General features: G+C 46.3%; 1 protein-coding gene across 1 annotated transcript in view; it reads right to left on the bottom strand.

Moving 5' to 3' along the window:
- Positions 1–6186, bottom strand: part of BACH2 (BTB domain and CNC homolog 2) — a 362077-nt gene extending 355891 nt beyond the window's left edge. Inside the window, exons 1-2 of the mRNA XM_032650803.1 lie at positions 6169–6186; positions 5041–5404 (exon numbers count right to left, since the gene is read on the bottom strand). The gene's annotated coding sequence lies outside the window, so the exon portion shown is untranslated. The remainder of the gene's footprint in view (positions 1–5040; positions 5405–6168) is intronic.
- Positions 6187–20507: the final 14321 nt, after the last annotated feature.

The following is a 20507-nucleotide window of genomic DNA, read 5'->3' as shown; positions in this document are numbered from 1 at the left end:
TCAATTTCCATATTCTTTAGAAAAGAAAGGGTCCTTGAAAAGGACATCCTGGTGGTTTTAAGGAGACTTCCAGCTTTAGGGAAGCTGAGTAGCATACTGATGGTAAGAGTAAGTTTCAGTTTTAGGGAAACTGACATTTGAAATTAACAAAAAGAAAAAAGGGGAAAAAAAGTAAAAACCTCAAATTGACAAAGAAAGAACTACTTTTCTATTAAATATCATCCCAGACCAAAAAAGATGAGTAATATTCTGGGCAATCTGAGTTTACAAAATGTTTCACAGCAGGTTTCAGTTTGGACTTGAACAATGTGTAAATATTTACATAAAATTTAAAAATGGAATAGAAATGGGTTATAGGCTGTCATCGACAAGACAGGAGTGATTTTCTGTCATTCCCAAGGCCTTGGTGCTGCTTTCCCTAACTCGGCTTCAGCTCTGCCAGAAGCTTCTTCTTTTCTTTCCCAGAGTAATGCCAATTTTTGCAAGCAGCCCTGACTTCTGAACTGCTAGTGCCTCTGATAGGGTCATATGTCACTGGAGCCTCTTCAACATCCCGAAAAGGAAAGGAGGAGACAGGGAAGCAGATGCAGTGTTTGCTGTCTGAATCGCAGGTTTTGACAGATACGTTGCATATTGCATCGTTCCCTGTTCCTTGTACGTGAGGGTAAGAACTGGGTTTTCTGTATGCTATGACCCCTAGCCCATGCCCAGTCATTGACTCAGGGCTGGATTGTGTATATAGGACAGGGAAATAACCTTTAGACAGTCAGGACAACACACACTGCATTCTGATGAAATTCCTTCCAACGAGAACCTTCCTCTTCTGTAGAATGGGCACAATGCCTGCTTCATAGGGTTGCCTTGAAGAGTTATCAAGATTATGTGCAGGGAAAGCAGTTAGCACTGTTTTTGGCACGTGGTGAACATTTAAGAAATCACAGCTATTGTTTTAGTGGGTGTTCCCAAATGTCAAATTCTCATGGAGGAGTCCTTAAGGCATTAAACAGGCATGTTACACCATGTGGTCAATAACAACTACTTAGAGGGCAGGTGACCCAAAAGCAATGGATTATTTACCTGCAGAGGATTATACGGTGCCCTCGATATTAATTATTTGGACTTTCACGTTGTATCCTCTGTTAAAAAGAAAGCTACCGATCCCCTGAGTGGGACTCAGTGTTGATTTCATTTGATTTAGAGTTGTTTTTCTTGCATTTTTCAATTTTCCTGACCGCGGTTAACCATTCACTTGGTGGAGATTCACAAACTGTCTTCCTATGTGCCAGGCCTTTAGAAAATCGCCAAATACAGAAATATTAAACAATAAGCTGTTTTAGCTCACTCAGCAGTGGGAGCCAGGGAGCCTGCAGGCCAGCTCTGGAGCTTTCAGTGTTCCCACCCAGTGTTTAGAAAATGTTTGAGTGAATATTTAAAAATCAGGGGATTCCACATTAAAAACCCTGATATCCAGCTTCCCTCGGAAAAATCAGAAGGTGTGGCAACACAAAGCCAGTATTCCCACCCATTCCTGCCTGGCAACAGTCGACGACAAGGAACTGAGACACAGTAGTGGTTGCCTGCCACTCCACGTCGTGCCCCCTCCTCACGGAGACCAGCGAGAAATGAAAATGAAGGGCCCCATGTTCAAGGATTATTAAGGCTCTCAAGAAGACAACAGCAGAAGATTAACCACGTGTGAGGTCCTTCTGAGAGGGGGAAGGGGCCCTGTGCAACAGTGCAGGTCACATGCCCACGAAACTGGCCCTGCTGCTCAGCCAGACAGGGAGAGTATTTACTTAACTGAGTATAAGCCAACATTTACAAGAAGCCAGACAACGTACCCCCTGAAATCTGAGGTATACAAAAAGTAGAGCAGTGGAGCCCAGCCCTGCTGAGCTAGACAGCCACTAGGATCTCTCTCCTCCCTTGTTAAGGCTGGATCCATACCAGAGACACTAGGCATGAGTTAATCCAAGTAAAATTAAACCGCTCCCAACAATACAGATTGGCCTGAGCCCTTTTGTTGGCATCGCAGGAGCCTCGATCACAAATTCTGAGGAACAGCTCACAAGCGCTAATGAGTAAGTCCCCATTGGCTGTGCAGACAGTGGGCTCAGAAGTGAAGCGCTGGCCTAGGAGAGATGTGAACGTGAACCTGACCATCTGGCTCTCTGCGACTCACTTTGATCACAAAATGAATTGCAACAAATTGAAGAGCACATGGCTAGAGTTAATTGTCTCATCTGTAATCTGAACCTACTTTTAGGCAGTTACCATTACCCTCCATCAGGTGGAAACGTTTCTGACTACCACTGCAAAGTGCATTTTCCTGATGAACTGTAATGGATCATTAAATTCCATATCAGAACAATACTTTGCATTTATGCAGTGCCTTTCATCCAGGGATGTCAGAGTAGTTTGCAAATAATTAAGCCCCTCACACTGCAGCCAGAGGTGAGTGACTGGAAGGGACTTGCCTGAGGGCACTGAGTCAAAGGCATAACTCAAAAGAATGGCTCTCTTCCAGGCACTGATAATACTGAAAAGTGACTTGCGGGGTGCCGGTGTCCCTGACTCCCTCCCTCCCTTTCTGCCTTACCTCTTCTCCTCTATGGAAGATCCTCACATGCAACATACAAAGGACTGACAGGTAGCTAACAGGCATGCATATAATTTAGCTATGAGCTCAGACACACACATATATGAGGAGAATGTTCTTCCACGTAATCCTGGCATATAGAACACGAACTGACATTTCAATCCACCTGCAGAACTGACGGACACCAAAAGAATGAACACATTTATGATTACCAAGTGGCAAACGTAATGTCTTCCAAAATGCAAAATGAAAATATTATTCAGCACAAATGAAGTATGTTCTAACAAAAGTACTTTATTCCATGGTTGTGTTTTCCATTTCTGGGACCCCCATTTGAATGATATTCAAGTTTCAAGAACAGCAAATAGGATGGAAGTGGACAATCAATGCATGTTTTAAGGCAGAACACTAGGAGGGAGAAACATTTCAGCCACTCAAAGTTTTGGGGTGAAATGATAAACTCCTGAAAACCTGAATTTATAACAGAAGTGCTGACAGACCTTTCACAGGAGCGGTTTGAGTGCAACACTTATTTAGCAATCTCTCTTACAGACTAAAGACTAATTCTAACAAGATGTCATTTTGACTCACGTTTACTATTACCTGGAAGAAGGAAAAACGCCGTTTACTCGCGAGCTGCGAGCTGCCGGAGCACCAGGGTGGAAGCAATCTCACATTTTAAGCAAGACGCCACCGCCTTACCAAAAGAGCCTCTCCACCGAGGGAGGGGCAGCCCTTCCCGCTCAGCTTCTTTCATGTCAGCCGGAGCCTTCGCAGCTCGACATGACTTTCCTACATGTTACATTTAAATGATCTGAGAAAACCGTTATCAGAGTTAACAACTCTAATTTTACTCTCAACAGACAAAAGCAAAATATCTCATTAGGCATCATCTCCGCCAAGGTTCGCACTAGGCAGGAAAGGATTTTTATCTAAAGTAATTACCCTTTTTAGTTAAACACACTCAACAGATGAAATTTACACAGGGAGTCAGAGACTGCAGCACTAGACAGTGAAGGTGAAAACCGAGGAACGCCGCGTCCCGTCGCCCGCCCAACAGCCGGGAGTGTGCCGCTCAGTCGGGGGTGAGGCGCCCTCGTCCCTCTTGTTTCCCAGGGCCCAAGGGTTGCGGCGACGACGGTGACCGGACAGGCAAATTGCGAGGCGCTCCTTCTCGGGCCACAGAGAAAACCATCGGACAGCGGTTGTGCAGGAACTTCCCCCAAGTTATCAAACTCCCCTACACGCGAGAGGATGCTGGGGATACCCTGCGCGCCCGCGACCCCCGAAGCCAGGGGTGCGCGACCCCTTTCACACGCGTACACCCGGCCCTGCAGGCTTCCTCTCACGGTCCGAGTTCCTGCAAATCCTCGGCCAAACCGAGGTCGCTGAGATGCTCACTCGAGTCCCCTCTCGCAGCTGAGGTAGCCCAGGAGCTCCGCCCGCCTCCCTCTCCATCGGCGCTTGGCTCCTGAGCACCCACCCTGTGAGAGGAGGAAAAGTGCGAGACCCCACAGGGCACCTCGGCGTGGGGTAGGTGGAGAGGTGTCCCCTGGATAAACTCCTCTCCTAGGTGGAGCTTCTGGGGCTTGCAGACTGAAGTGTGGGCAGGGAGAGGAGGGTGTGTGTTGCACTTTGATTTCATGCAGAATCTTGGAGGAGGAAGGTGCAAGATTTCCCTCTCTGAAGGCACAAGCCCCTTGGCTTGAGCTCCCTGGGACGCATTTCAATAACCCGGTCATTGGTAGTAGTGATTCCACCCAGCGCGCAGCCCAAGGTCTGCGCCGCGAGCCAGCAGCCTGCCTCTTCCCGGGACCATAAACTTGGGCTTTGATGCCCCGCCAGTCGCTGTGGTCCCAGCTACCCGGCGGCGACTGACAGCCGAGCGCAAAGCTTCGCGGAGCAGCCCCGGGCGCGGACGCCGCGGGCAGGGAGGAGGCCGCCCGGCCTGGCACCGCGGTCGCGCGCTGGGGGCCGGGGCGCCCGGGCCTCGCGGGGCCGGGAGCGAGCCGTGGGTCTGACAGCTGCTTCAGCTCGCGCGGACGCGCGCCTCCCTCCAGCCCGCCCTCCCCACGCCTGACTTATTACCCTCTGCTCCTCCTCCCCCTGCTGTTCCAAAACACCCGTCGACGCGAGCAAAATACAATGCCGCCTCGCCCGCCGTAAACAGCCAAGAGAGAGAGCGCACAGTCTTCTCAGCGCGACCGCCGTCTCGGCTTCCACCCCCTTACCGTTCCTAGAAAATGCCATAAAAGCGGGCAGGGCGCTCGGCGGGCGGCTGCGCGCTCGGCGGGCGGCTGCGCGCCCGGCGGCCGCGGCTCCCTTCCCGCGTCGCTTCCCCACGCTTCCCCTCCTGCCCCGCGCGCCCGCTCCCCCCGCCAACTTGCCCCGCCGCCGCCCCGCCCGCCGCCGGGGCCCGGGACCCGCGGCCGGAGACTCACCTCGCCAGAGAACTTTGCGTCCTTTTCCGCCTCCTCTTCCCCGCGTCCTCCCGGTCCGCAGCCTGGGAGGGGGGTCACCGAAAGCTCGCGGAGAGGACGCGCATCACATGGCAGCACGTTCCCAGCCCCCCGAGTGTGCCGGGAAGGGGGAGGGGAAGGGTCGGGGGAGGCCGGGGAGAAAGCGAGAGCCCGGCGGCAGCGGGAGTGGGCAGGCGGGGTGGCTAGGGCGGCGGCGGGCGCTCGCGTTAGCGCTGCTGCGACCGCAGCCCGGGCGTGCACGGTCGCTGCTGCCGCTGCTGCTGCTGCTGCTGCTGCTGAGGCGGCGGCTGCTCGGCGCTGTTTGCTCCCGGCCGCTCGGCTCCCGCTCTCCCCGGAACGCCCACACTCTCAATCGCTACATTGTTGACATTCGGCGCTGACGTCACCCGCTCCCCATTCACAATAACTTTACGGGAGCCGGGCAGCGCACCTCCCCGGCCGCTGGGGCGCCGTACGCCCGGCGACTAGCGTAAACCGCTCCGCGAATGGCGCTCCGGGGGCTGGGGCGGGGGACGGGGGGCGGGCGCGCGCTCGGCCCTCTCGCGGGAGGGGGCGCGCCTCACGCTGCAGCCGCCGCACTCCCCGCTTTGTGCGGCCGCGCGGCCTGGAGAGCCCCTTGCTCAGGGCCCGCCGGCCGCCTGGCTCGGTCCGGCCTTGCCCGCGACTCGCAGGATCCTTGAAAGGCCAGGGCTGGGGGCTAGTGGGGTGGGAGGAGAGGTGAGGGCTGGTGTGGCACCTGGGGAGGGGCGGCAGAGCCCAGGGCACTAGACCGAGGAACGGGAGCCAGACCTCGAGACCTGGGATTCCGGGGTTGTCTAGCGTTTCCCAGGAGGGGCAGGAAAAGATGCTCCACGGGCCCCTCGAAGCTGACCGGTCCCCTTCTTGGGAGGGGGTGGGGCGAGGAAGAGCAGCTTCTGACCTAACACTGATATTGACGTTTGAATCCTTTCCAGGAGGGCCTCGGCCTGTCCCACCGAAGGAGCCTCTAAGTCCTCACGCCAGGGTTTTAGAAGGGGCGCGAGAAATCGCGAAGCTCACTAAAAAGCCTACCTCCCAGCTGCAAATCCTCAGCTCCTGACGGGTTCCAACCTCCCCCCTGCCGCCCACTCGGGAGGCCGCCAGGGTGTTGCTGCTGCACTTTAAGGCCATCGTGTGGCTGCCCTGTCGGAAGAAAGCTTGATGGTAGTAAGGGTTTTACAGAAAGTAATTAGGGCTTCGACTGAACGAACGTTTGCAATAAAAGAAGGTTGTGTTAGCGTAGTGCTGGTGCCTGCCACTTTACGCCTGTCGAGGCCACGTTCCCTGAACACCTATAACTTGGGCCCCTTGTGTACAGGCAGTACCGTATTCTTACATGTGGTGCTGATCTTTAATGAATATTATAAAACTTTGGCTCGCTCAACTGAGAGAAGGATCATAAATTCCCCTCCCCCCCCATAAGATGGGCACTGGCCTATGCTGAGGAAGCAGTGAAGCGCTGCCCTGGGAGTCTCGTGATATCAGCCAAAGTGTTGCTCTGAACCACCTTCGTTTGAGGGCAGAGTTTTAAAAGGCCCCACTTTGAACGTCTGCGTGGAAAGCTAAGCGATGGCGGAAAGGAAGCGGAAGATGCCAAGGTAATTTTTCTAACAGCATTGCAGAGATTCAGTGAGTAGGTCGAGACCCACACTGGGAGTTTTCCTCTGCTAGCATCTCCAGTTTTCAGATGAACAGAGGTCTCTGAGGTAGGAGGGGTCCTCAGTCTCCTGACTGTGGGTCTGGTGCCCCCTTTGACAAATCGCCCTGCTTGTGAGGTCCCTGCCTGGCCTCGGGGCAAGGGCAGAGGATCCTGATGACCCCCGATCTGCCTTGACGGGACCATTTCTTATAGTCTTATGAACAGTGATGTTTCTGCATTCCTCATTCTTGTAAGCATGTGAGTGTCAATGCGATAACTTTTTGCGTTTTTGTAGGGCCAAGAAATGTTTTTCTCACAAGATCCAGGCTTGAGAAGATCCCTGTGAGGGTCCAGTAAATTCATTTCTCTTCAAACTGGCCGTGGCCGCCCAGCTGTGAATGGAGTTGGGTGCATCAGCATGGGGTGTGGAGAGGGGGTGGAAGGGGGTACCACAAGCCCATTTTGCCACCTTGCTTCTGGTCCCAGATGGATGCAACAAAGGCTATTAGGTCATTTCAGTTAGTCTATTTGCCAAAGACTCAGACTGGAGCTTTCTTAGTATGAAGTTCTCAAGTATGGAATGGGACAGCAATTAGAGGTGAAAAAAACAAATGCAACCGTGATAGGTTGTATTATTTAGTCATTCAGGGGGGTTGAACTAGGCCAGGCTGATCTCTAAGGTCACGTCCAGTAGTGCAATCGTGTGCCTCTACGGCTGTACTAAGAAAAAATCTCTGCCTTTGAGGAGCTGGAAGTCTGGTAGGGAGTTCGTTATTGCATTTTCAAAGTTAGAAGTGGGTAATTTGCATTAAAGCCTCTAAAGCATATTCAGAATTACATGAAATTTGGATGGTAAATCAAGAACTGGACACTTTTTCCAGAACTGCTGCAGAAGTTAGGCTGTGGATGGCCTTAGCACTCTCGTCGTGAACATTTGCCAGCCATTCCCTGGGTTTGCAGTGCTTCTCTGGGCACTTCAGGCTTTTACAATGTGAAACAGATGCAGGTCCTTCCCTCTGTATATTCATGGCGGTAACTTGTGTAGAGGTCAATTTATTTCCCGTGCCTGCAACATTCAACATTTCCTGATAGACTTTTTTTTTCCTACATAATGAGATGTGTGTGCTGATCCAGAATATGGGCTTCATCTGTGATGCATTTCTAAGGCAGGATATGATTTCCAGGGACAATAATTTGTACCATAACATTGAAGTCAGTAAACTTCATCCCTATAAATCTCCTTGATTTTATCAAATAGAATAGGAAAGATTAAAATATGCAGGAAACAAAAAGATGAGCAAAGGAAGACAGAAGAAAGAAGTGAGCAGTTCCCAAGTCTTTGATGTTTTTGCTCTCCAGCACCCTCTTATAGGATTTGAGGATGTTGAGAAGATATAATGGGTTTTCTTAGGCAGAATTTGAAATGTGGTACCTTCAACGAGGTAGCAGGACAAAGCATAAACGAGACACAGCAGGACAGTTAACATCAGACGAGAGAGAATGGAGTGAGATGTTTAGAGGAAGGGTACCAAAGTCAGGAGGGGCCAGTGCACTGAAGGAAGTTCTGTTAAGAAGAAACTGAGTTCTACTCATTGGGCAAATTCCTCAGAATTATGACTGAGGATTATGATTTCAAAACCAGATGTTTTCAAGTGTATCTAAACCATAATACCCCAGCTCAGTACTGCACAGGTGACACCTGGGGAAACTGGTGAAATCTGGATAGCTTTGAGTGGTGTTTTGTTCAAAAATTATTGAGCCACCTATATGTGGCAGGCACTGTTCTACGAGCTGGCATGCAGAATTCTCATTCTAGTGATGGGCTGGGGGAGGGAGACAGAAAATGAACTGACTATATATATATATGTATATATATATGTCAAGTTGTATGTTGTAATATCTGGAGGTGAAGAGTGTGCTATGAAATCAAATAGGAGCTCAGGAGTGCCAGGGGTGGGGCCACTCTTAGATAGGGTGATTGGGTCTGAGAAGTTGTCCCTGATGAGGGGGCATTTGAGCAGAGATACGAATGAAGTGAGGGGATGAGCTCTGCAGCTATCCTAGGGAAAAGCTTTTCAGATACGGAGACGATCAGGTGCAAAGGTAGAGTGGACTGAGGTAGAGTGGACTTGGCATGCTCCAGGGATGCCAAAGGGGCCACAGTGCCTGATGCAGAAGAGCAAGAAGGAGCGTAGCAGGAGATGATGCCAGAGGGCTAGCCAGTAGGTTCTAGTTCAGGGGAAATTTACAGGGGTTTCTGCAGAGAGAGAACATGACCTGGCCTCAACTCCTAAAAGATCATTTCGTTTGCTAAGTCGAGGGGAGGACAAAAGAGGGAGCACAGAGACCACTTAGGAGGCTATTGAGATAGACCAAGAGGGAGGGGATGGTAATTTGGACAGTAATGATAGCTATAAATGGAATCTAGGGCTTCCCTGGTGGCGCAGTGGTTGGGGGTCCGCCTGCTGATGCAGGGGACGCGGGTTCGTGCCCCGGTCCGGGAGGATCCCACGTGCCGCGGAGCTGCTGGCCCCGTGAGCCATGGCCGCTGGGCCTGCGCGTCCGGAGCCTGTGCTCCGCAGCGGGAGAGGCCACAGCAGTGAGAGGCCCGCGTACCACAAAAAACAAAAAAACAAAAAAACAATAAATGGAATCTAGATATATATTCAAAGTAAACTAGACAGGATTTATTGACAATACGACTGTGGGATGTGAGAGAAAGCGGAGTCAAAGGAAACCCTAGACTGGCCTAAATAGCTGACTAACAGAGATTCCGTTTCATGAGATGGGGAAGGCTACAGGAGGAGCAGGTATGGGGGGAAGTTGAAGTGTTTGCATCTGGATAAAGTAAACTTCAGATGCCTGTCGACATCTAAGTGAAAACGTCGAGCAGACAGTTAAACATGGGAATTGAGACTTCAAGAGAGAGATCAAGACTAGAGATGGATATCTGTGTGTCATCAACATAGAGAATCTGTTAACATGGGTGAAGAAAAGAAGAGGTCTGAGGACGAGACCTGGGGCATGCCAACATTTATAGGTCAGAAGATGAAGAAAATGAAGATCTGGCCAAAGTAGCTGAGAAACAGCACCAGTGAGAGAGAAGGGGAGAGGGGAGTGTAGCATCCTAGAAGCCAAGTAACGTAGGATGTTTCGAAAAGCAGGGGGTAATCCGCTGTGTCAGTGCTGCTGGTGGGTGTTACTGATGAGAACATACCATTGATTTTTAATGATCTGAGGGCATTGGTGTCTTTGACGGAGGGGAGTGGTAGGGACTCACCCTGGCTGGAGTGGATTTGAGAGAGACTAGGAGGAGAGGAAGTAGAGGCAATGGATATGGACCACTCTCTAGAGGAGCTTTGCTGTGAAAAACAAAATAGGGACATGGTTAGAGGGCGATGAGAGAAATTAGAGCTTGTTGGTGGGAATAATCCAGTCAAGAGGGGAAACTGTTGAAGCCAAGAGAGAGGGGTTAACTTTTGGAGTGAAGTACTTGAGTCAGGTGGGGCCAGTTCATCCCCACAAGAGGAGGGAAGGCAGCTCAGGTGGGGATGCTCGGGGATGCTGGTATGGGGTGGTAGGAGATGCTGAGAGTCCTTGTCTGAATGATTCTGTTTTCCTAGGGGACTCAGAAGCGAGGAGATCAGCTGATGGTGGAGGAGGGATGGGTGCTGGAGTTGGAGGAGAGAGAAAAAGTGGACCAGTGCAGGGCGAGGTAGAAGGAGTGCTGGGCAGCACAGACGAAGTTTGAGGGTTGCTGCTAGAGTCTTTGTGGACATGCCACTGCCAGGAAGAGTTATTTCTCATTGTATAAAATCTCATACAAGTTTTGAAAAATAATCAGTGTATTCCAGACTAGAGAGCACTGTAATTTTCCGGAGTAACTAGGATCGTGCAGAAATTTTACTTCTAGCTATTGTTAAATTTGGCTGGCAGCCTTTTTGCTTTTTTCTTTTTTTTTGGCTGCGTTGGGTCTTCGTTGCTGTGTAGTCTTTCTCTAGTTGCGGTGAGCGGAGCAGGGGGCTGCTCTTCCTTTTGGTGCGCGGGCTTCTCACTGTGGTGGCTTCTCTTGTTGTGGAGCACGGGCTCTAGGCACGTGGGCTTCAGTAGTTCCAGCACGTGGGCTCAGTAGTTGTGGCTCGCGGGCTCTAGAGCGCAGGCTCTGTAGTTGTGGTGCACGGGCTTAGTTGCTCCACGGCATGTGGGATCTTCCTGGACCAGGGCTCGAACCAGTGTCCCCTGCATTGGCAGGCAGATTCTTAACCACTGCACCACCAGGAAAGCCCCCTTTTTGCTTTTTAATGACACATCCCTCTTATTTATCCCATCTTTATCTCCCCCAAGATCACCTCAGTTCCTAAAAAGGACTTTGGAAATAGTCCTTAAGAAGAAAAAATGTTCTTACATCATTATCTATGGTAACATAGCCCAAGATCTTCTATTGCAATGAAGAATTGATGCCACATGAAATTTAAGTGAAATAGACTAATTCTTCTTTATGCACAATTGAATATCTCTTGTGCCGATGAGAGATGAAAAATTAGAAAACACTGGATCTTATCCTTAAGGAACTTAAATTTAGGTGGGGAGTAAAAGCTAACGTAAGTTAAACAATTAACAAATGCAGTGATTTTATATTTAATTACTTTTATTAATTATTTCATATATTGCTCATAATTAATATTTAAAATTATTCACATAGAAATTGTATTTATTGGAATTTATACTATTGGAAATATTGACGATTCAGAAAGGTTTTTTTGGTATAAAAGCAAAAAGAAAATAGAAAAATCTAAATGCCTTACAGCAGAGAATTAGCTGAATAAGTGGTGGCTCATATATAAAATTGAATATCATGGATTCATCAAAAATGATGTTGAAGAAGTACGTATACTGGTATTTCAATGCTTTATTAGTACATTTTTTTAAATTGCAAAGCAGTATTATCCCCAAAGTGGAAAAATTGTCTAAGCATCCATAGAAAAAAGTGTGGAAGGATATACAGACAGTGTTAAAGTAGTTCCCTCAAGATGAAGAGCTTATGAGTGGTTTTTCTTTTTGCTTAACTGGTTTTTAATTTTTTTCTCTAATATAAATGTATTACTTCTGTAATAAAGAAAGCCAATAAAAGTTATAAAATTCAAGATGTGTATAATTAAATTCTAATAAGAACTTAAGTGTTGTAGGTGTTAAGAGGAAAAAAATTTATGAGGGCTGAAACAGCGAGGAAGGTTTTCACCGAGAAGGTGGAATTTTGAGTTGAGCGTCAAGGCTGGGAAGGATTCAGAGGAGGGAAAGTGGCTGGACATTCAACACAAAAGGATCCCCAGAGGCTGGACTTTGGTCTGACCAAGGCTTCCATGTGTTGGAGTGTTAGGAAGGAGTGAGACGTTATGACGTCAAGAAAGGAGATCAGAAAGTTATGGGAGGGCTTCCCTGGTGGTGCAGTGGTTGAGAGCCTGCCTTCCGATGCAGGGGACGCTGGTTCGTGCCCCGGTCCGGGAAGATCCCACATGCCGCAGAGCGGCTGGGCCCGTGAGCCATGGGCGCTGAGCCTGCGCGTCCGGAGCCTGTGCTCCGCAACGGGAGAGGCCACAACAGTGAGAGGCCCGCGTACCGCAAAAAAAAAAGAAAGAAAGTTATGGGAGGAACTGCCTGCTGTGACAGCCAGCAAGGAGCCCTCAGGTACTGCAGCGACGTAGGGCCATTGTTGTGGTGACAAGTTTTTCAAGACACAGGTTTTTCCTTCCTTTCCCCTCTCATTGGCCAAAACCTTATATCTGTTAGCAAGCAATCACTTACCTGCCTGCCTTCACTTCTTGCAGACATTCCTTGATTCCTTGATTCTGAAGGACAAGGAGATTTTTTCAGACACAGAGGTTGGAAGGTCATTCCTGGCAGGAAAATTGGAGTAGTGAAAGTCCAGGAATTGTAGAATGTGAGAAGTATTGATAATAGTCAGTAGCAGAGTATGAGACTAGAGAGGTAGACGTGGACCAGAAGCATGAAGATTTGATTTTATCCATAGGGCATAATGCCTCTTCAACTTTTCCAGGGAAATGCTCGTAATGACAGAGGAAATAGGATGCTAATAGCTAGGGATCCCAGAACATGGCCCCAAATGGCCTTCTCCAAGCACAAAGTGTCTTTGACGTCTCCTGTTATATGTTAAAAATTAAACTGAACTTCTGTTGTTCTCTATGGTGAATATGAGTTGATTTTACTATAAACTCTTTTTAAAATAATTTGTGACCATCAGGATTAAAAATTCCTCTCCCAGGGACTTCCCTGGTGGCGCAGTGGTTAAGAATCCGCCTGCCAATGCAGGGGACACGGATTTGAGCCCTGGTCTGGGAAGATCCCACATGCCACGGAGCAACTAAGCCCGTGAGCCACACCTACTGAAGCCCGTGCTCCTCAGGAAGAGAAGCCACTGCAATGAGAAGCCCGCCCACCACAATGAAGAGTTGCCCCCGCTCACGGCAACTAGAGAAAGCCCGTGCACAGCAACAAAGACCCAATGCAGCCAAGGATAAATAAAATAAATAAATTTTTAAAATTCTTCTCCAACACTCAAGATCTTTGATTAAAATTACACAAGGGGGAAGAGATATGGGGACATGTGTACATGTATAACTGATTCACTTTGTTATAAAGCAGAAACTAACACACCATTATAAAGCAATTATACTCCAATAAAGATGTTTTTAAAAAAAATTAATGCACTGCAGGAAAATCCTCTGAGTTTATCTTGTGCCTTCAGAGTTGCCCAGAGATACTGGAGAGTCTGGCTGGATGGCTTTCAATGACCAGTTTCCAGCTGTCAAAGAGGCATAATCAGTTTGGGTTTTAGAAAGAACACAGCATTGGCAGCATGAAGGGGCCTGAGGAGATGGAGACAATAGCAGAAATCCAGGGACAAGATGATGGGAGCCCAAACCAAGGCAGCGAGTGGGGCTGAATCCAGGAGGAGGGGGTGGATTGAAAGATATTCAAGACGTAGGGGTCATTTGCATGAGGGACTTGAGGGAGAGAGAGGAACGACCAGAGGGAAGAACCAATCCTGGGATGTAGGGGGAGGGAAAAATCACTCTGGAAAGTGGTGGAGTGAAAAGGAAGGAGGGCCAGGGCTGGAACTCTGAGAACAGCTGTGTTGAGGATGGGTGTGGGCAGGATAGGAATGGAGCAATTAGGAGGGGAGATGGTCCAGAGACTGACACATCAAGGAAAGCAAGGAGGACTCTTCAAGAAGGAGTCTGAGAATGGCATCCCATGACAAGAAAAGGTCCAGGGAGACAGCAGGGAGGTTCTAGACCCACTTCAGGGGGAGGGGAGAATGAATGGGAAAAGTGGGTCCCTGGAGAGACAGGGAGGTAGGAACCTGTGTGAAAAAAGAGGCTGGGCAGTCCAGTCTCTGGACCAACTCCCCTCCCGATTGCTCCATTCCTGTCCTGCCCACACCCATCCCCAACACAGCTGTTCTCAGAGGCTGGAAAGGATGGAGCAGATAAAGGCAGAAGCACTGGATATGAAGGAGGAAACACGGCGAGAATCCAGAACTCCAGGCAGGCAGGAGTGGCTGTGGGTGGACAGGAGAAAGGTAGACACTTGTGCTCATTTTCAGCATTAAACATAATTTGGGGACAGAAGGAGGGTTATCAGATATCTATTCTGAAAAGTGGAACCTGAAACCTAACTGGATCGTCACCAAAGAAAGGACAATGGTAAGATTTTGAAGCTTCAGGATGAGAGTTGGGGATAAGAAGTAAGAAAACTGAGGTTGAGAGCTGGATTTTTTTTTTCACCTGGGAAACAGGGAAGGAGGTGATGAGTTCAACGCTCAAATAAGCAAAATATAGTAATAATAATCAGAGTAATAATAATACTATTGCTTTCCTTTCCCCTTTCTAAAAAACGTAATTCTAACAATGTTCTCTTTTCCCCCCTCAAAGCTTGTTGTGATACCTAGCTTTTTCTTAAATAGATAAATGAGTAAATAAAATGTAAATATCCATCTCTTCATTTTGCCCACCTCAAAAAGATGTTTGTGGTCAACAAACTGATTATTTTCACCAATCATTACATCTTTGCTTAAGGACCTTGAAAAAGTCTGGCTGTAGACAGAAGTAATCTGACTATTTTTGGATGACTATGAAAAGAAAGCCTTGATGATTTTATTCTAATATAAATGTACTCGAACTTGAAATATTTTTCCTCAATCCAGCTTCTGAGTTTTTGAGGGGCACAGAGCTGAGTTCGCTAATTCTATAGCAGTTTCCCCCCAAAATATATGACTATACTTACAGTTCCTGATCTGTTTTTAAAAACAAACCTGTTTATGTGATATAACTACACAAGGGCATCCAACCTGAACGCTGGTGACAGTGGAGAGCTGGTCAGCACAGCTGTCCTGCGCCCACATGGATGCGTCAGGCACGGTGCCTGTGTGGATGACCGAGCTCTGGGCCTCGTCTGTCTCTCCATTTTCCGGAGATGCTTCCTACAAGCAGTCTCCCTCAGCACCGCACACCCAGGCTCACCTCACTGCACTTCAGAGGGTAGGTGTGTGTGGAAACCCGGTGACTCGTGCCCAGACTTAAATGGGGTGTTGCATGATTTTGCAGATGGATGAAAACACTGAGGCCCTGTGTTTGTTCCAGTTTCACTTCAGCACCCTCTGGATTTACGGCTTTGCCCAGGTCTGTCATCGCCAGCCAAATCCTGTTGTTAAGTTTCCTCCATCCTTCATTTTCTGAGGCTGGAAAGGGCGGTGTGAAGGTTGGTCTAGGAGTGTCTCGGGATCGTGCTGGGCCGTGATCCAGAGAAGGGGACCCAGATTCCCAGATCTGATGACCAATTCGTGCGATCCAAAGCAGATACTGAATCAGAATGTTTGCTTATTAGTGTATTATAATCTCTAGTGGGTTATTTTCAGGGTAGCCTAGTTCACTCTGGAGAGAGCAGAAACAAAACACTAAAAATTCTTGTCTCTCAAACTTTCCTGTTTCAAATTCAGTGATAGACAGCATGTTTCTCTTCCTTTTTGACCTCAACCTCACCTGTGGGTTCCTTTCAATCATAGAGAATGTCTTTGAAAAATAGCTTATTTGGGAATAATTTCAAACTTTTGGGAAGCGTGCAAGATTAATACACAGAACTCCCGTATCACCTCCCCCGAGATATCCCAGTTGTTCATATTTTGACACACTGTGTGTTCTCGCTCTCTTTCTCCCCCACCCCTTCTATCTATAGATATCCACATACACACCCATTATTATTATTCTTTTTCTGAATATTTGAAAGCAAGTTTCAGCATGATGCCCATCAACCCCTAAATATACCAGAGGGTATTTTCAAAAGGTAACAACTCTGTCCTACACACAATGCAACATCGAAATCAGGAAGTCAGCATTGCTGCCAGCCAATCCAGAGATCCTATTCAAATTTCACCAGCTGTCCCAACAACGTCTTTTCCCTTTCTGGTCCAAGATCCAATTCAGGATCCCTGGTTGCATTTAGTTGCCGCATTTCTTTGTTCTCCTTCCATCTGGACCAGCTCCCTGGTGATGTCTCCTCAACCCCTGCCCCACCACTGCCTCCAGGGAAAGGGCCAGGAAGGGGGAAAGGAAGCGTGACAATACTCCTTTTGACTGTTATTTGATTCAAAGTGTTGGTACTAAATTTATTGAGCTGTTCATTTAAGATTTGTGCAATCTTTGTAAGTTATGTCTCAGTTTTTTTTTAAAAAAAGGAGAAATAACCAGGTGAAAACAAATGTTTGTACCTCGTGGATAATTAATAAAGCATCCCAAGTGAATGACGATCCCTCACCTCACAAGGACTTTGCATATGCTGTTCTCTTTGCCTCTTTTCTTCCCCAGCAAACTCCTATTCATCCCGCTCTGCACTTACTGAAACTTTTCCCGACCCCCCCAGGTCAGAGCTGCTTTATGTGTACCTTGGACCCAATCCTTTGCAGCATTCATTACATTTATATTCCACTCCTCTTTTTAAATATATTTTTTAAATTGTGGTAAAATGCACATAACATTTACCATCTTAAATATTTTTAAGTGTAGTGTTCAGTAATGTTGGGTACGTTCCCGTTGTTGTGCAACCATCCAGCTCCAGAACTCTTTGCATCTTGCAAAATGGAAACTCTGTATCCAGAATCAACTCCCTTTTCTTCCCTCTTCTCAGCCCTTTGCACCCTCTCTTCTCTCTTTTTTCTCTATGAATTTGACTACTCTAGGTACCAGTTTATCCACATCCTTGCCAACACTTGTTGTTTTTGTGTTTTGATAGCTGCCATCCTGATGAGTGTGAGGTGGTATCTCACTGTGGTTTTGATTTGCATTTCCCTTATGATTAGTGACCTTAAGCACTTTTTCATGTGCTTGTTGGCCATTTGTATATCTTTTGGGGGGAAATGTCTTTTCAAGTTCTCTGCCAATTTTTTGATCAGGTTATTTGTTTCCTTGTTGTTGAGTTGTAGGAGTTCTTTATATGTTCAGGGTATTTATTCTTTATCAGATATATAAATTGCAAATATTTTCTCCCATTCTCTAGGTTGCTTTTTCACTCTGTTGATTGTGTCCTTTGATGAACAGAAGTTTTTAATTCATGTAGTTCAATTTATCTATTTTTAATTATGTTGCCTGTGCTTCTGGTGTCATATCCAAGAAATTATCGCCAAATCCAATGTCGAGGAGTTTTCCCCTATGTTTCCTTCTAAGAGTTTTTATAGTTTTAGCTCTTATGTTTAGGTATTTGATTCATTTTGGATTAATTTTTGCATATTGTGTAAGGTAAGGATTCAACTTCATTCTTTTGCATATAGATATCCAGTTTTCCTAATGCTATCTGTTAAAAAGGCTATCTTTTCCCCATTGAATGATGGTGGTACCCTTGTCAAAAATCATTTGCCCATGTATGCAAGGGTTTATTTCTGAATACTCTATTTTATTCGATTGGTCTCTGTGTCTGTCTTTTGACAGTACAGCGTTGCTTTGATTACTGTAGCTTTGTATTGGGTTGGCCAAAAAGTTTGTTCGGGCTTTTCTGTAACATCTTTGGAAACTTTTTGGCCAACTCAGTAGTAAGTTTTGAAATCAGGAAATGTGACACCTCCAACTTTATTCTTCTTTTCCAAGATTGTTTTGTCTCTTCAGGGTCTTTTGAGATTTCATATGAATTTTAGAATGGATTTTTCTATTTTTTGCAAAAAACACCATTGGGATTTTAATAGGGATTGCATTAAATCTGTAGATCACTTTAGGTAGTATTGACACCTTAACAGTATTGTCTTCCAATCCATGAACATGGGATGCTTTTCCATTCATTTATGTCTTTTAAAATTTCTTTCAGCAACATTTTGCAGTTTTCAAGGGTACAAGTCTTTGCATTTTTGGTTAAGTTATTCCTAAGTACTTTATTCTTTTGATGCTATTGTAAATGGAATTGTTTTCTTAACTTAGTTTTTGGATTGTTTATTTGTTTCCTCTTTTCAGAGTGGAATGATTTGTTCAATTTTAATCTCTTTCTTTAGGCTGTAAACTTCAGGAGTGTAGAAACAGTGTCTGGTTTCACTCACAGCTCCAGCCCAAGTTCTTTGTATAGTGATAGTCACTGAATACATGATCAATAAATACTGGTTACATTTTTCTAACACTGTCAGGCTGGCTTAGTAGACTCACTGTCTATTATTGTGTGTGAATGAAGATTATGCTGATGCTGAACCATTTATCTTGACTATCTTTTCAGCCCTCCACCCTTAAAAAATAAATAAAACCAATATTTATTCAGTGCTTATTATATGCTAAGCATCTTTGTATTTTTTTAAATTTGATAAATTCTTTTTTATTATTTTTTTAATTGGAGTATAGTTGCTTTACAATATTGTGTTAGTTTATGCTGTACAGAAAAGTGAATCAGCTATACGTATACATATATCCCCTCTTTTTTGAATTTGCTTCTCATTTAGGTCACCATAGAGCACTGAGTAGAGTTCCCTGTGCTATACAGTAGGTTCTCATTAGTTATCTATTTTATACATAGTATCAATAGTGTATATATGTCAATCCCAATCTCCCAATTCATCCCACCCTCCTCTTTTCCCCTTTGGTATCCATATGTTTGTTCTCTACATCTGTGTCTCTATTTCTGCTTTGTAAATAAGATTATGCATACCAGTTTTTTCAGACTTCACATATATGCATTAATATACAATATTTGCTTTTCGCTTTCTGACTTACCTCACTCTGTACAACAGTCTTTAGGTCCGTCTGCGTCTCTACAAATGATCCAATTTCGTTCCTTTTTATGGCTGAGTAATATTCAATTGTATATATGTACCACATCTTCTTTATCCGTTCCTCTCTTGATGGGCATTTAGGTTGCTTCCATGTCCTGGCTGTTGTAAATAGTGCTGCAATGAACATTGTGGTACATGACTCTTTTTGCATTATGGTTTTCTCAGGTATATGCCCAGTAGTGGGATTGCTGGGTCATATGGTAATTCTATTTTTAGTTTTTTAGGGAACCTCCGTACTGTTCTCCATAGTGGCTGTATCAATTTACATTCCCACCAGCAGTGAAAGAGGGTTCCCTTTTCTCCACACCCTCTCCGGCATTTATTGTTTGTAGATTTTTTGGTGATGGCCATTCTGACCGGTGTGAGGTGATACCTCATTGTAGTTTTGATTTGCATTTCTCTAATAGTGACGTTGAGCATCTTTTCATGTGTTTGTTGGCAGTCTGTGTGTCTTCTTTGGAGAAATGTCTGGGTCTTCTGCCCATTTTTTGGATTGGGTTTTTTGTTTTATTGATATTGAGCTGCATGAGCTGCTTGTATATTTTGGAGATTAATCCTTTGTCAGTTGCTAAGCATCTTTGTATGTTTTACTTCATTTCTCACAACAACCCAGTGAGGTGGGCATAGAGTCAGAATATACCTTTTTGAAAGCTAGTGTTCTGGAGCCAGACTTCCCGAATTTGAACCTGGTTCTTGCACTCGCAAACTGTGTGCTCTTGTACAAGTTACTTCATCTCTTTGTGCCTCAGATTTCAATAATCTGGGATTCCTAAATTACACACCCCTTGATTTGTCCTGAGGATTAATTAAGATATTGTATGTCACTTTCTCAGCACATAGTAAGTGCTTCCTAAATCTTAGCAATTATTATCTCAGCTTGGTAAATATGGGAGCCAAGGTTTAAAGAGGAAAAGCTGCCTGTGATCACTCCCAGGCAGCCTAGAATCCCTAAGTACCTAAGCCCTGCACTAAAGTGCTCCCACCATGTACACCATTCTCCCCTATATTTGAGACCAGACAATGAGGAAACTTACAAGCCCCTCAGGGATAAAATGTATGAAGGGTCTGTGAGAAATGGAACGTCCCAGGAGGCCCTTTCATTTTTCAGAAATTCACTAGGAACTCCTGGGGAGACTCAGGGTGTCCTGAGGAGAAATCTTACTCTACAGACTAGAAGTCTTCACTCAGTAGATCAAGCTCTGTCTGTAGATCTCCAGTGCAGACCAGCCAGACAGCCAGCATGGCTCAGGTGGACCCATCGCAAAGTGGGGAGGGCATTAGGGGAGCGTGAAGGGCACTTCCAGCATTATCTTAGGCCAGAAGCAGAGGCTAGAGTCTGGCTCCCCCTCCCTCTGTGCTCAGACTTTGCTTTCAGCGCAGGCACACCACCCTCTTCTTTACCCTGTTTCCAGTGATTCCAGGGCTCTGGAGAAACATCTTCCCCTTTAGAAAAGACCA

Source organism: Phocoena sinus, chromosome 12, assembly GCF_008692025.1.
Source record: "Phocoena sinus isolate mPhoSin1 chromosome 12, mPhoSin1.pri, whole genome shotgun sequence".
Classification (NCBI taxonomy): domain Eukaryota; kingdom Metazoa; phylum Chordata; class Mammalia; order Artiodactyla; family Phocoenidae; genus Phocoena; species Phocoena sinus.
This window is presented reverse-complemented; position numbering and strand designations above follow the sequence as displayed.